Genomic DNA, 15,917 nt, shown 5'->3' on the forward strand with positions numbered 1-15,917 from the left:
TTTTGTGGCTGCAGAAATTTGCGGTTAAAAAGCAAGTTTGTAAGTGGCGTCTTTTATATACGTGCAATGTACTGTAACCCATAGTATTAGGATAACAACGAACCTGGATATATATCACATCACTTTCAACATTTCCTTCTAGACTGATTCCCCTATTAAAGAATAACATTACATTTTCGGGCTTTCAGCATTAGTAAAGTAAGAAATCGGATTTAAGCACTAACATAAACATGTAGGTAGTATTACAGTACTAGTCCGCTTCTGTGGTGTAGTGGTTAATGTGTGCCACTCCCGGAGGCCCAGTTTCGATTCCCGGCTCTGCCATGAAAGTTGAAAACAAATAGTACGAGGGCTGGAACGGGGTCTACCCAGCCTCGGGAGGTCAACTGAGTAGAAGGGTTTCGAATCCTACCTCAGCCATCCTCGAAGTGGTTTTTCGTATTTTCCCACTTCTCCTCCAGGCACCTAAGGCCACGGCCGTTTCCTTCCCTCTTCCTTCTCTATCCCTTCCGATCCTCCCATCCTCCAACAAGGCCCCTGTTGAGCATAGCAGGTGAGGCCGCTGGGCGAGGTAATGGCCCTCTTCACCAGTTTCATCACCATACCCAAAATCTCACGTTCCAGGACACTGCCCTTGAAGTGGTAGAGGTGAAATCCCTCGCTGAGTCCGAGAGAAAACCAACCCTGAAGGATAAACTGATTAAGAAAGAAAGAAAGAAGGAAGGAAAGAAAGAAAGAAAGAAAGAAAGATCATAGACTATAGGGCTATAATCTATAATTTCCAAAAAATATATATATTTATGGTCGGGACAACTGGCCCACCCACTTCCGGGGCCCATGAAAGAGAAACATTAAATATCTTTGTGGAGGGAAAAGTTAAACATGATAAAGATAAATATGACTTCATCTAGTTTTCACAAGTCGGGCTGAGTGGTTCAGACGGTTGAGGTGCTGGCCTTCTGACCCCAACTTGGCAGGTTCGATCCTGGTTCAGTCCGGTGGTAGTTGAAGGTGCTCAAATACGTCAGCCTCGTGTCGGTAGATTTACTGGCACGTAAAAGAACTCCTGCAGGACTAAATTCCTACACATCGGCATCTCCGAAAATCGTAGAAGTAGTTAGCGGGGCGTAAAGCCAACAACATTAATTACATTTGGCTTTTAACAAGCTGAGCATATCAGGCAAGAAAAGTGTCCTGGTGACATTTTAGTCGTTCAATACAGGAATGTCTTTGGGTGCTGTGACTTTTACTTTTTTTTTTTTTTTTTTTTTTGCTGTTTGCTTTACGTCACACCGTCACATATAGGTCTTATGGCGACGATGGGACAGGAAAGGCCTAGGAATGGGAACGAAGCGGCCGTGGCCTTATTTACAGCCTCAGCATTTGCCTGGTGTGAAAGTGGGAAACCACGGAAAACCATCCTCAGGGCTGCCGGCAGTGGGGTTCAAAACTCACTATCTCCCAGATGCGACCTCACAGCTGCACGCTCCTAACCGCACGGCCAACTCGCGCGGTATTTTTACCCTTCGGTTTATTGACTTGGCTTGTATAACCTAAAACTTAGGCTAAGTTGGATAATATTTTAAACACCTACATCACTATTTTCACCTGTGTGCAGTTATGTTATTTATTTCATTAATATTAAGATAATTATTATAATTGAGCATTGTTTACTTATAAGACCCCAACAGACAAGCATTGGTTTTGTACAGAGTTATACATTTGTTAAATTCACGTTGTTTCCTTTCATGATGTACTCGCCTATTCTTTGTTACATTATAGAGTATTTAGATATAGCCTAAATTTCTTTACCAATTAAGCTCTTCAATAAAGACATACATAACTGTCGCATGCCAAGATAAATTGGTAGAATTAGAGCTGTCAAAATGGTTCATAACCCCTTTGATTTATTATCTTGACATGGATCACCCAAACCATAGGTTAGGTTTGGAGAATACTTTAATAATCAGCATTAATTTATGCACTCTTTATTACTTTCATATTCCAAGATGTAATTGAAGCATTTAAATAAAGCATCATACATTAAAATTTAAAGTTTTACCACTAGAATAGATGACATGGAAAAGTGATTAAAAATTCAAACAAATTCATCTTACGTCAAAATCTTCAAAAAAATAAACTGTAGACTTTTCCGATATATCACCAGCATTTCTCCGGCTCGCCAAAATCCATTTCTCCCTAGTTTTAGCGTCTTTGGAACATTTATAAACAATTTGTTTGGTATGGTATGCGATGTGCTATTGCACATCGGAACTCTACACCATTTATAAGTTTTCTGCCTTACTGTCTGCGCAGGATTCATTTTAAGTCAGATTATTATCCAATGTATAGACCTAGAATTTAACCATACCAGACACTAACATAAAGTAGAAATACGCGAAGTGTATCCTGCTTCTCACAGCACACTATGTGTTATTTCGTCTGCTAATTCAGTCAACCTGTACGATGACGTCAGACCAATGAGATCGCGTTCTTGCGTCACGTGACAGTTTCGTACATTGATTTAGAGTTTTATCATGTTTGGAGTTATTATTTGTACATTCTGATCACATTTTTGAATTCTGCATGAAATTTTGAATCAGATTAGCATATTTTTAATTAAAACCCCGGATCATGCATGTTCCCTATTGTATGTGTAAGTAATCAGGTAAGTACTAAGTGAGAGTACATAGTCCGACGATTGAATATTTTATTTCATGAATATTTTGATTTTGTTCAATTTTTAAACAAATTAATGAGTAACCACACTACTTCCAAAATATTTGCCGCCCTTCACGACCCGACAGGCACGTTTGGTCCAATAGTATCCAAACTATATTTATAGCTGATAAAATAATTATCAGTGCCACCAAATAAGGAATAAATGCGAAATAGACATTTGAAACAATGGTTTTCAGAAGCCGTCTTACCTCCTTATGAATAAAATTCCGTCCTACTTCTCGATTCCCGGACTACATAGTGTGATAAAACATATCCCGAATGTATTCCTCCTAGCAGGACGATATATTTGATTCAATTTCTTCCTGCTACAACGGGTAAAATCCAACCACCAGATAAGTTCCCTTTTTTGGGCAGTGAAAGGCCCTTTATCGCCACACAACCAAAATGATTCCGTCAGACGTGAACAATTATTAAAGGGGTTTTCGACTGATACAACACACTGAAATCACAATCATTTATACACTGATCAGTTTTCATCCTCAAGTTTTACGAATTTATTAAAATATTCCTAGTTCTCAAATAGATACACGATAAACCGTCCTCGCGATTTAGTAGTAGTGCCAGTGTCCGACTCGTTGACTGAACGGTCAACGTACTGGCCTTCGGTTCAGAGGGTCCCGGGTTCGATTCCCGGCCGGGCCGGGGATTTTAACCTTAATTGGTTAATTCCATTGGCACGGGGGCTGGGTGTATGTGCTGTCTTTATCATCATTTCATCCTCATCAAGACGCGCAGGTCGCCTACGGGAGTCAACTAGAAAGACCTGCACCTGGCGAGCCGAACCCGTCCTGGGATATCCCGGCACTAAAAGCCATACGACATTTCATTTCAGTAGTAGTGCCAGTGAAATTTTGCCAGGAAACGTATTGCGAAGAACAGTGTAGCAATAAAGGGGTTGCACTGTATCAACATTTTAAAATTTTAACACTATTCAATTTACATGAGTCTTGTTTGTGTTTTTTCATCGATGATTGAAACCAAGAGGTGGAAGCGAGACAGAGCATATTATGCTACGTCGGTTCTTCTGTTCAGTGCATTCGAACTCCGCGCTCCACTCCACTTGAAGTAGGAATGTCCATCTGCACAGCATGTTGAATTACCGCTGTAGGATTTCGGCAGCAGTTTAAAGTAGCAGCTAATTTTATGGATACGGCCTTCTTATGGTCCATTGCTTTTGTCACTGGAATTTCAAGGGAGATTTCGGCATGAGAGGTGTGATACTTCTTTTGTAAGGAGATATAGAAGTTCAGATTTTAATACCATAATTATTAATAGTGTGACAGAAGTACACACAACTAGGCTGGAAGAGAATTTGCAAAGATGTATGGAACAAGTGGATCCCTTGGAATAAAAGGTATCTCTCTGTGTTTATATATACAAAAACATGCCTCTAGTTGAGAAAACCGAAAAAATACAGACAAGAATCTGATGATAAATGGCCGGTATGTAATCAAGCAGATAGTTTAGTTAATCGAATTGCGACGTGCAAGAATGCTGCGGTAGTTTTTAGAGATGGACATTAAACGCTATTGAAAGCAGAACAAGGGCAGCAAACACCATTGACAAGTGAGAGAGGCTGAATCTGGAAGTAAACTGTGGCGGGGTCGAGACTAAAAGTGCATGCCTATGGATGATATCTGGAGCCGTTGACATCTATGCATAAAATCGTCCAACAAATGCGATCTTAAGAAGATTTCTGGATTACTTGAGGAAAGAACACTGGAAGATGGTCAGATAGAAATGCCTTCAACAGTATTTAGAAAACACCTGTTTAAATCTTCTTCTTCCATTCTGAGTAGGATTGTTGTGTATCCTTTATTAACACTAACTATGCTATTTTATCGTGCTTTCAAAGACTCAAAAGCCTGCAGATATTATATCAAACGGACAGTGATTGTCAAGAGTACAGATATATATAGTTCCTTGTGAAGGAAATAAATGCTGTAACTCAGTTAACATTTTATATGATGAAAGAACATTATTCTTTTTTCCTTTTCTTCCTTCAAACCTTGAAAACAAAATGATAGTAGAGAGATTATATAAAATAAATATTCTTTTAAAGTCCGCTGGAATTTTGAAGTGCTCAGACATGTCATCCTCGTGTTGGTGTATTTACTGGAAAGTAGATGAACTACTGCGGGACAACATTTCGGCATCTCAGCATGTCCGAAACCCGTAAAAGGATCGTTGTAACTGTTCATGTTATCAACAGACGATAGAGTGACAAAACAGTGCTAGCTGGAAGCGAATGACATGGAGGTGTCACACATAAACATCATTAAATGGCACCGACTGCAGCCGAAACCGACCTTACTGCCTCGGAAACAGAAAGCCATGCCACCATGCCCCCAATGTCCGTAATCTGATATCTGATAATACTATTTATTTATTTATTTATTTATTTATTTATTTATTTATTTATTTATTTATTTATTTATTTATTTATTTATTTATTTATTTATTTATTTATTTATTTATTCTCCTGTTATTAATTACTTATCGGAATTTCGAATTTGAACCCTATATAATCGCGCATATAATTTCACAGATTCCTGTAATGAACCGGTAGAGTTATGTATGTGAAACGACTGTCGAGTATTCAAATGATAAACAAGTAGAAATTTTCACATAGTTTTATTTATTCATTTACATTTTCATTTGGGTAATTTTTAGCAATTATCAAAATTGATTGAAGAATGGTGAATGACGTGAGAAGAAAGAGATGTTTGATTTATAATATAGTTTCCTTTAAAGAGTATATTTTCTCCCGCTTACGTTGTACAGAGACTTTTACCAGCTTATTGGTCATATATTTGGACATAAATTTACTTTGTAAAGTACGTCGAAATTCGTCAATTTTCAGTCCCAAAACCTTACGTTTTCTGTTGTATTTCGTCGACAAAAGTCAAATGACACTTCACTTGTATGACTTACAGTTGCCAAGTCAAGCTGCAGGTTAAGTTATTTCGTCTGCTAAAAATATCTTAATAGGGCATCCATCTTGTGATGACGTCATGTACATTACTGTGGTTACTTCTTGTGCACTCATTGTTCTACTATAAAATAATACACAGATAATTCCCGTGCATATAATACTTCTTGAACTATAAAAAACTTCTTGAGTTAAATTTTTTGCCTGAGATTATATATATATATATATAGAGAGAGAGAGAGAGATGGACATTAAACACTATTAAAAGGAGAACAGGAACAACAAACACTACTGACAAGTGAGAGGGGCTGAATCTGGAATTAAACTGTAGTGGGGACGAGACTAAATGTGCATGCCTATGGATGATATCTGAGTCCGTTGACATCTAACCGTTTGAAAACCGTTTCAAGTCAAAAGTGTCCTTATTCACTTTCATCATGGTCTGGAGGTCAAAACCTGAGGCATAGCGGTATTTTGTATGTGTGAATACTGGTGGTGATGGTGTTTCATGTAAGAGCCTCAAGACACCTTGATCTCCAACCTCGTGTACTCTGAAGTGCCATCAACTTGCATAATTACCAAAGTCCTCTCTTTCAGAGATGTGAGAAACTGACAAATAGTTACGGAGTAAAATCTGTCCTCAGAGAAAGGATTCTCAGAAATGTGTCTGTATTATAAGACGATACTGAAAATGTGACCAAACTCGGCACTCTTTCTTGATTAAGAATATGGTGTTATACAATCATGATTGGTTATATTTTATGATCAAATCACTGCTACCGAGATAAGGAAGGATAGACGTTATTCTTACTGATACGTTTGTCCTTTCCGAGTTCGTTCTCGTCCTCAGTCTATGCAGAATAGAAGAGAACACTACTGACTAACCTTCAGAGTTAATTTTATGAATGTTGGTCGAGTATTTTGACGTAAGGAAGCCATGTAACAAACGACTCATTACTGCGTACGTTTCTTCCTTTTTTTTTTTTCAATTGAATTACTTTTGTGTTTGTACAAGGTAACATCAAAAAATAAGGTGACAAGAGATTGCACGGAGAAACATTATTTTACATGCAGATATAAGGACAAACAGTATGAGGGCACTGAAACGCGTTACTATTCAACTATTATTCAAGCTCGTGTTCCGACGGAACACCACGGCATCGATACCAGCATGGAAGAAATCTGCGTCCAGCCCCTGAAGCCACATATGACTATATGCTGATCGCTCGTGTCGTCATAGAATCGCTTAAAACTCACATGCTTCTTCAACGGTCTGAAGAGATGGAAATAGGGAATGCTAGGTCGAGCTGTAGGGAGGATGGTCCACACCAGTGTGTCAGTTACTGAAGCATTCACTGTCGCTCTACTGGAGAGTAAATCAATCCGTGTCCGAACATTTCGTACCATTGGATTTATGTGGACTTTTTGTACAGCCTATGTCGTTAGCTACTTGCAACGGGTTTTCCCGTATTCCCCAAATATTTATGCCAGGCAATACGTACCACTTGATGTCAGATGATGAACATAAAACGTAAGATTGGAATTCCTCCCTGAGTAAGCCAAGTATTCTTTTTCTACTTTTTGAGAACTAGATGGAGAAACCGTAATTTCCAATACAATATAAAAGTGTCGCCAAAGGTGTCATAGGAAAACGTATTCTGTTGAAGGCTGGAACAGCCGTTTTACCGAGCTCGATATCTGCAGTCGCTTAAGTGCGGCCAGTATCCAGTAATCGGGAGATAGTGGGTTCGAGCCCCACTGTCGGCAGCCCTGAAGATGGTTTTCCGTGGTTTCCCGTGGTTTCCCATTTTCACACCAGGCAAATGCCGGGGCTGTACCAATTCCTAGGCCTTTCTATCCCATCGTCACCATAAGACATAGCCGTGTCGGTGCGACGTAAAGCAAATAGCAAAAAAAATTGCCGTTTTAACACGCTCTTAGAAAGGCCAGACACTAGAAAAAGACGCGGCGATGTCTTGAAAAACAGAGGGGGAGTAGACAAACTGCGCATTTATAAATTGCAAAATGAGCATTGAAAGTTCAAAGATAAAGTAGAAATACATCATGTATGATGAACGGTTTGACAGAATAATGAAACAGTATGAAAAAATGCAAACCATAAATGTTGCCAGAGAGCTTGTGATGTCTTGAACATCACAGCATGTACTGTATATAAAATTATCTAACTGTGAAATTAATTGGAAAGAGGTTATATTTAATTTATCGTAGACCATTCTAAACTATTATGCTTAAATATAGGGTTTTTAGTCATCCATTTCACATTATCACTTTATTTCTTTTTATCAAGGCAATAACGAATTATGAACGAGCTGAAGCTTGAGTAACGTATTATAACATTACCCGTATTAATAGCTTGCAGTAAATTTCCAGTAGTCCGAGGTCAGTCGACCGGACATGCCATGCTAATTTTAGCCCTTTACCAGGAAAAGGACATCATTGGAATTGCAGAATTACCCTGCCCGTCCATATTCTGAAGAGACAGTTGCAACTTGTTAACTCCTACTATTCGAACTTTGCTAGTTGACGCTTACGAATCACACGAACTTTACACCTATATGAATGAACGTTAAGAAACAAGATGGTGGATATATACAGCGATGGAAAGAAGAAGTGATAGAACATCAAATCTTAGTAGGCCATGTGATATGGGAGATGGAGAGAGATTCGGGAGCCTGTATGCTTCAATAATAAGAGCTTGAGAGCATCTTAGGCCTCTTAACATCTTAACATCGAGAGCGTCTTTACGTCGGAAGATCTTAATACGATAACATCTTAACATCTTCGCGTCTGAATGACTTTGCGTCTGATGGTCATGATGATAGAGGAAGAAGGTCTTTCTCTTCGTTCTTATTATACGAGAGAAGACAGGGCAGATAACACGAGGAGGTTCTCCGTTTAGTTTACAAGTTCACTCCCTATCTGAGTAGAGCACTCTCAGTGAGAACTGGTTATATTAATGATGAGAGATAAAGTCAACGAGAAACCGGTTTTGACTTATCTAGAACATGAGATATTTTTTATGTATTTAGTTACGCTACATTTCTGTAATACGGAAGAATACAAGTGTATTCTCTCCATGAACGTAACCCAAGATGGTTTTGATATTGAAATTAGGGCTCATTACCACATTATATAATGGGTATTATAGGAAGTTTTAAGGTCAGAAAAGTCGTACAATTAGTGGGCAATGCAAGAATCGGAAATAGGACTGGTACTTATTACGAGAGATGACAACGGCAGTACGAGAGGATCATCAAACAGCTCCTACATCGAACGTGTCCAGATACCAGAATCAAGAAATGGTGAGCTAATGCCATAACTTACTGCAAGTCTCCGCGTTACAGTTCATTTTACTAAATTTTCATTCAATTAGTATTTTGTTTCCGTAAGTTCAGTTTTCGTAAATACGCCGTCACGTTTATCATCCTAATAAATATTTATTTTAATTATTACTTTCATGTTTTTTTTATTAATGATCCTTAGTTTCCTAGTTAGTATGTACTTAATGATTAGTTTCCTGTCACCCAGCCGCTGGGAGTATCTAGAGTATCATTACTTATTATTAATTATCAATTATTGTCTTCAAGCCGTTTGAAGGATGGCGCCCACGGGATGTTGTTTATTGAGAGGGAAATTAGCGAGTATTTATTTATATTAAAATTAGGTCACCCGGCACGTTACAAGCTCTCTCATATATTCGCAGGACTTGGAATGAAATATCCCATGACGAACTTGCTCTTCACTTGGATGAAAAAACCAAAAATAAATTTTTAAACACCAAAATCAAAAAGAAACAAAACAAGAAAGAAAAACAATCGCGATAGTTTAACACCAAAATGATTTTAAACCAATTATGAACATTTTGCCAAACCAAAGCCTGCAGGAAGTGGGATGGGAATCAGAAAACTTATCATGTTTGATGTTATTGTTTCCGTGTTTATTACCAGGATTAATGGAGCAGAATACTTGGTATGCAGGAGTTAATTTCAGTCCTGTATAAAGCAGGTTTCATCTATGTTGAGCTCATCACGAGGAGCTATTTTAACGTTTCTTATCGCCACGTTCAGATATTTTATCACTATTTCTCAAGAAGTTAACTATTAAAATATTTAATAAATATAGACCTTCTAAATCACCGAAGTATTACCATACAAAATTTAACCAGAGTGTCATCAGCCGTTTAAGCGACGAAAGAGTATAAAAGTAACACTATTGACGCCATAAAAAGATGACAACAAACACCAAGGAGTTTTGCTAAGACTGAACTAAATATAGCAGTTTTTCTGATCGCCTCCGTGACCTCCGTAACGGCAGATCGTAATTGCACTCACTATATATTTATGGTGTATAGGGCATTTTTTGTATAAGTTACTAACTTAAAATTTGGAAGCGCATATTTAAGACGTAAATAGGCCGTATTTTTGCCGGAATACTTCCCATTCTTTAAAATGGTACGGTTTGTACTATCATAAATATTTCAAAGTCATTATCTGTCACTTGACAGTCATCTGTCAAGATCAGTCATCTGGACCTTCCTCCCTACTGCTCTGACCTAGTACCCAGGGATTTCATTCTCTTCGGTCCTTTGAAGAGGTATTCGAATGGTAAGTGATTGAGTGATGATACGACCGCTCAGCATTTAGTCATAACGTGGCTACAGGAACTGGACGCAGATTTCTTCCATGCCGACATCGACACCTTAGTGTATCATTGGAACAAGTGTTTGGACAAGGATGGTGACTATGTTGAATAGTAATGCATATAAGACCATAACTATTGTGTATCCTATAAAATAAAATAAGGTTTCACTATGTTAGCTCTTGTTACCTTATTTTTGAAGCACCTTTGTATATACGGTATTTGTTTTGTTCTTCGAACTAACCTACCATTGTATAAGTTTTCGCAGCGCAGTACCATCTGGCTAATTGCTGTTCATCGTACTGTTTACAATGGACTACTATACAGAATCTCGACAACAGTGAGCGTCATGGTAGTCACTGATATGACACTGCACCGTATAAACCAGGGCCTCTCAAACGCCCAAAATCTCACGCGTGCAGAGCGAGGCGCAAGAGCTCCGTGCACTGTGCATCGGTGCCGCTCGATACCGCTCGGTATGGCTCGGATCAACGCTTCGTCTCTGGGCTACTCGGCTATGCTCGACTCTACTCAGCTATACTCGGCTCAACCCAGCCCGGATTTGGAGCGCTACGGCGCAAGTGGGGGAGAGGGAGACAGGCGGAGCGAGCGAGAGAGGCGTAAGGAAAGAGAGAGTTAGCGCTATTGCTCCAAATCGAGGAGTGGGGGTCTGCACTCTGGTCAACCAAGCCATGTCTTCTTTTGCACCGTGCACAGTGCATGCACCACGCGCATGCACCCTGAGAGGCCCTGGTATAAACGTATACAAAGAGTTTAAAAGAATATCGAATGGAGCTCTGTCGGGATCTAGGCTGCAAGTTTTCACATGAAGTACGCAGCGTGCGATAGGTACTGCCGTAATAAAATCTAGTCAGTATATGTTTGAAATGTTATTGTTGACATGTTATGTCTTAATTCAAGACAACTGTACACATCTTCAAGAATACGAGTTCCACCACTGAGACAGCGGATGTGCTCGGCTGTAGAGCATATCAAATGAAGACTTATAGTTATACCGTACTTTCCGGAAGTCTGCTTGATATTCTCCCAATTATTGATCCATTATACCCTGCATTCTATTTAGAAATGCTTTAGAGAAAATCTTGTATGATACCGAAACTATAGATATTCCTCTGTAATGATTAACATTCATCTTACAGTATCACCTTTCTTATGCAATGGATGTATCAAAGCCATCTGCCCGTCTTTTGGGATCCTCTCGGTTTCCCATATGTTCCCAAGTAATAGAGTCAGGGATTTTATGACTTTAGTAGGCTCCATTTCCAGGAGCTCTGCCACGATGCCATCTTCACCCACAGCTCTGTTGTCCTTTCACCCTTGAATAATCCGGGTCACTTCTTCTTTGTCAGGTGGTACTGCGATTTTGTTGTTTCTGGTGGCTCCATTTCCAACCTTTCTTGTGGACCATCAACAGTTCAGTAGGTTTTAGAAGTAACTGGCGAGAGTTGTTCCATATTGTTCATCCCTAATTTCCCTTCTTCATCTCTGAAGCAGATTCCTGGTGCCTGATAGACATTTCATTTTGAGTTGAAGGTCTGGTAGAAGTTTTGGGTGTTATTCTTCTGGAAGTTACTTGTGTTTTCTCCAACTCATCTCTTTCGTATTGTCTCTTGATTCTTCGAAATACCCGGGCTGTTAGTTTCATCTGGGTTCTTAAGGATAATAGGTCCTCTTCCTTTTTGGTTGTTCTCCATATCTTCCACACCTCTGTTCTATTTATGCGTGTCTCATTGCACTCTTCATTTCAACACCCCCGTCTCTTTTGCTTTGCCTGGACGTGTGTCCTCTCAGCCGCACCATTGTCTTGTCTGGCATTTCGTCCAGTTTTCGTGATTCGAGATTCATCAGTTCTTCTTGGTATTTTTTCTTTACATCCTCGGTGGAATTTAATTTTCCTATGTCATAACTTGGGAAGTTTTGCCTTCTCGCTCTTTTTTTGGTTGGAAGGAACTTCGTATTAAATTTAGTCTGCTCCCCTTGCAACTTTCCCATTCATGTTTTCTTTCTTTTTTGACCTAGAAATTGCTACGTAATCAACCTGAAACTCTCCTAAGATTGTATTCGGAGATCTCCAATTCCTCTGTCTTCTTTGTACACGCTTGAAATTTGTTGACATCAGTCGAAGTTCAAAGGCAAGACACAGTTCAGTGAGTCTCTCGCCATTCTTATTTGTCTGTTTGTGCGCTAGATATTCTCCTACTATACTATATATCAGTACTTCCTCTCTTTGCCAATCTGTGCGTTTAAATCTCCCATCAGTACCTTGATTAGAGTGCATGTCTTGTTTTCACATCCTAAGTGCAGAAGTGAGAGTCTTTCATACGCACTTTCAAAGCCTACTACAGAGTCTATTAAACTTTTGTATACTATAAAAGCCATCGCAAGAAATGAGAGTGAATTTGTATTAGCCACTCCGATCGCTGGTTTCCCTTTGTATATCCCATATTTCCACTCTTAAATTGATCTTCGCCTCTGTACCTTGTTTCCTGGATGGCCAAGATTTGTATATCCCGTTCTTCCATTGCTTTTGTTAGCTCTTTGAGTTTCCCAAACTTCAGCAGCGATTTCACATGCAAGGTTCGTAACCAGCATCGTCGTTTCGTCTTGAGTTTTTGGTTTCCAGAGAACTCCGACTTACCACCGCGTTATGGTGCAAGCTCTCCATAACCCTTAGATCTGCTTGTGCCACTGGTTGTTGCGATGGATTCCTCTTTTGAGCTACCACCTGAAGTATTTTTATTCTCAAATTGGCTTTCCGTAACGCAGCAGCTGTCTAATTATTAGACGGGGAAAGAATAATCATGGTTTGCTAAGTTACAACTAGGATTGTAAGTCCTAGAGACTTCAACCATCCTCCCCTCACATGGGGAAATAGATGTTGACCAGAAAGCCACCCGATGCGGGAACAGACGCGTCTGGATTTTGAGAATCTTCCATCTCGTCCAACGTTAATAAATTCCTTCTCTTCCACTTTCTAGGCTGTTGAACGGTTTCCCATTTGGAGTGATACATTTATTCATTGAACAATTTTAGTAAAGCAGGAGCCATGTTGTTGGACGGAAAGCGCTTATTTACATATTAATTTAAGTTATATGTGTGGCCTACTAATGGCCATGATCAGGACGAATAGAAATGAATAGTGTGACGACTCCCTCTGAATCACATGTTAACAGACACGGTGTACATGTTCTCCGCCACCTGCAGCGCTGCTGTCGATAAAAGGGCCAATTACGCGCGCTTTTCGTCGGCTTGCTGTGGAAGTGTGTAAATAGTTTGTGGTCTATTTCAGTAATTTTATACATTCTCCAGTTGCATACCTGCAAAATAGCTGGCATTAACTTTTATTGAAGTGAAAAAGATTAAGCATTTGAGAAATAGGACATATACTTTGGCATATGTTTCAATTTACTACCGTATGTGAATATGCCTACAACCTGCAATGCGCCGGGTTGTAATTCGGGTTACAATAAACATTCGAATTATAAGCGTCATTTTTGTTTCACCCCCAAAAGATCCCACTCTGTTCTCAAAGTGGTCGAAGGCTATCCCCCGTCAACATCTACCTTAAAGTGATAGTACCCTTAACATAATTTTTCAGTCAGATTAGAGCCATGCCAAAAGCTGTTGTCAAAGAGAATGCCAAAATCACAAGTACAGCTCAGGAAAAAAATTACAGCACGCTTACCTTTGATCAGCCACTATTATCCTTTTTTTTTTTTTTTTTTGCTAGTGGCCTTACGTCGCACCGACACAGATAGGTCTTATGGCAACGATAGGATAGGAAAGGCCTAGGAGTTGTAAAGAAGCGGCCGTGGCCTTAATTAAGGTACAGCACCAGAATTTGCCTGCTGTGAAAATGGGAAACCATGGAAAACTATCTTCAGGGTTGCCGACAGTGGGATTCGAACGCACTATCTCCCGGATGCAAGCTCACAGCCGCGTGCCCCTAACCGCACGGCCAACTAGCTCGGTCCACCATTATCAAGTTGGGAGGATGAACAAATAGCTCCTTTCACCAGTTCAAAAATTAATGTTATTCATCAGTTCTGTGGGTATATTGTTAAACATGCAAGCAAAGTGATAGGCTGTACAGCATGTATTGGCTCTATGCAAAACAATACAGAGGAGGCCCTAACAAGTCTAGAAGAATATTGTAACGCATCCAACTACAGTATCTTATTTACACATAGAGTGAATTATTATTGATGTTTTCTCATGTAGAGGAAGTTGTTGTGAGAAATATTAGTGTACAAGAAGCATTATGGGCCGAAATATTTCAAGAATGCCTGGATAATTTACCTTCAATTACTGTTTCTCATAGACTTGGGTGCTGTACTGAACATGCTCAGGACTTGGTATGGTACCAAAATTAATTTTTCATTACATGCGATGCCGATTTTATATCCGAATAAAAGAAGTAAGGAAAGAAGTGCCGGCTTTTGCGACCGCAAAACATAACCGAAAAATGTCCAAGGTGTCCAGTTAACTGACTGATGGGGTGAAGTGCTGGTAAGATTCATTAATTTGAGCATGTTGACATATAATTTAAGTAGTTATGTAGGAATTACATATGTATGACATACCGGTACGTAACTTCATGTGGGTGCCTGCAGAGTTTTAATATGTTTATATTACGTAGCATGTACACTAACAGTTGAACATGTGTTTATTTTTTTAAGGTTGTAACTGATAATAGCAACTGAGTTTGATTTTGTGGTGAATTAATGAAATATGACTCAGATCTATACACACATACCCGTTTGAGATATTCGTTAAGACACTGACGAACCAATTTCAGAAGTAATGTCATTAAATCATTACTAAATGTAATACATTTCCTACGAATTAATCACACATTACTTTCAAAACAAGGAACACTATATCTTAATTTGCACGAAACAAAGATCACACAAAAACACAGTCATGGGTCAGTAAAGAGAATGCACATTCCTGGAACATAACAATAATAAACTCACGGCTTTAAATGATTTATTTAAACGATAAATTCCGAATTAAGTCACATCAGATCTCATTTAAAATCACATTTTCAGGGACAGCTGATCCCTGTTTACCTACACCAGTCCCGCATAGTGTAGGAACATATCAAACAGCAGAAATCGTCACACTATGTATTTCTATTCGTCTTGGCCATGATGTTGGCCGTAAAGTAATATTGTAATATTAAAAGATGGGACAAGTGAAGCGAAGATAACTAGTGGCCATTTTGTTGGCCGTAATATCTTAATTGACAAATACATTTTTGATACAGAAATATAATTATGAGTATGTACAACACTTTCCAGAAGATGTTATTCTGTAACAATTCAACTGATTTTTTTTCTGGTTAAAAATGTGACCCATGAGTTGAAATTTATTAAACAAGAATATGCATGAACTATGTGATCTTTCATGCGCTATCTTCTAACTTCCATGATGACTGGATTTGTCTCTATTATTATTATTATGATTAAAGGGTCTAGGGTTCTATTCTTGACCGCATTGAGGATTTTAGCCGCCTATAGCTAACTTATCTGATTCAGGGCAGATTTTTAGTGATTGCCCA

The 15,917-nt window shown here is 39.0% G+C and overlaps 1 protein-coding gene across 1 annotated transcript in view; it reads left to right on the top strand.

The window, feature by feature from the left end:
* The window catches only part of LOC136859064 (uncharacterized), a 792,234-nt gene that overhangs the window by 748,628 nt on the left and 27,689 nt on the right, over positions 1-15,917 (top strand). The window lies entirely within an intron of this gene.

Source organism: Anabrus simplex, chromosome 1 (assembly GCF_040414725.1).
Source record: "Anabrus simplex isolate iqAnaSimp1 chromosome 1, ASM4041472v1, whole genome shotgun sequence".
NCBI classification, from domain to species: Eukaryota; Metazoa; Arthropoda; class Insecta; order Orthoptera; family Tettigoniidae; genus Anabrus; species Anabrus simplex.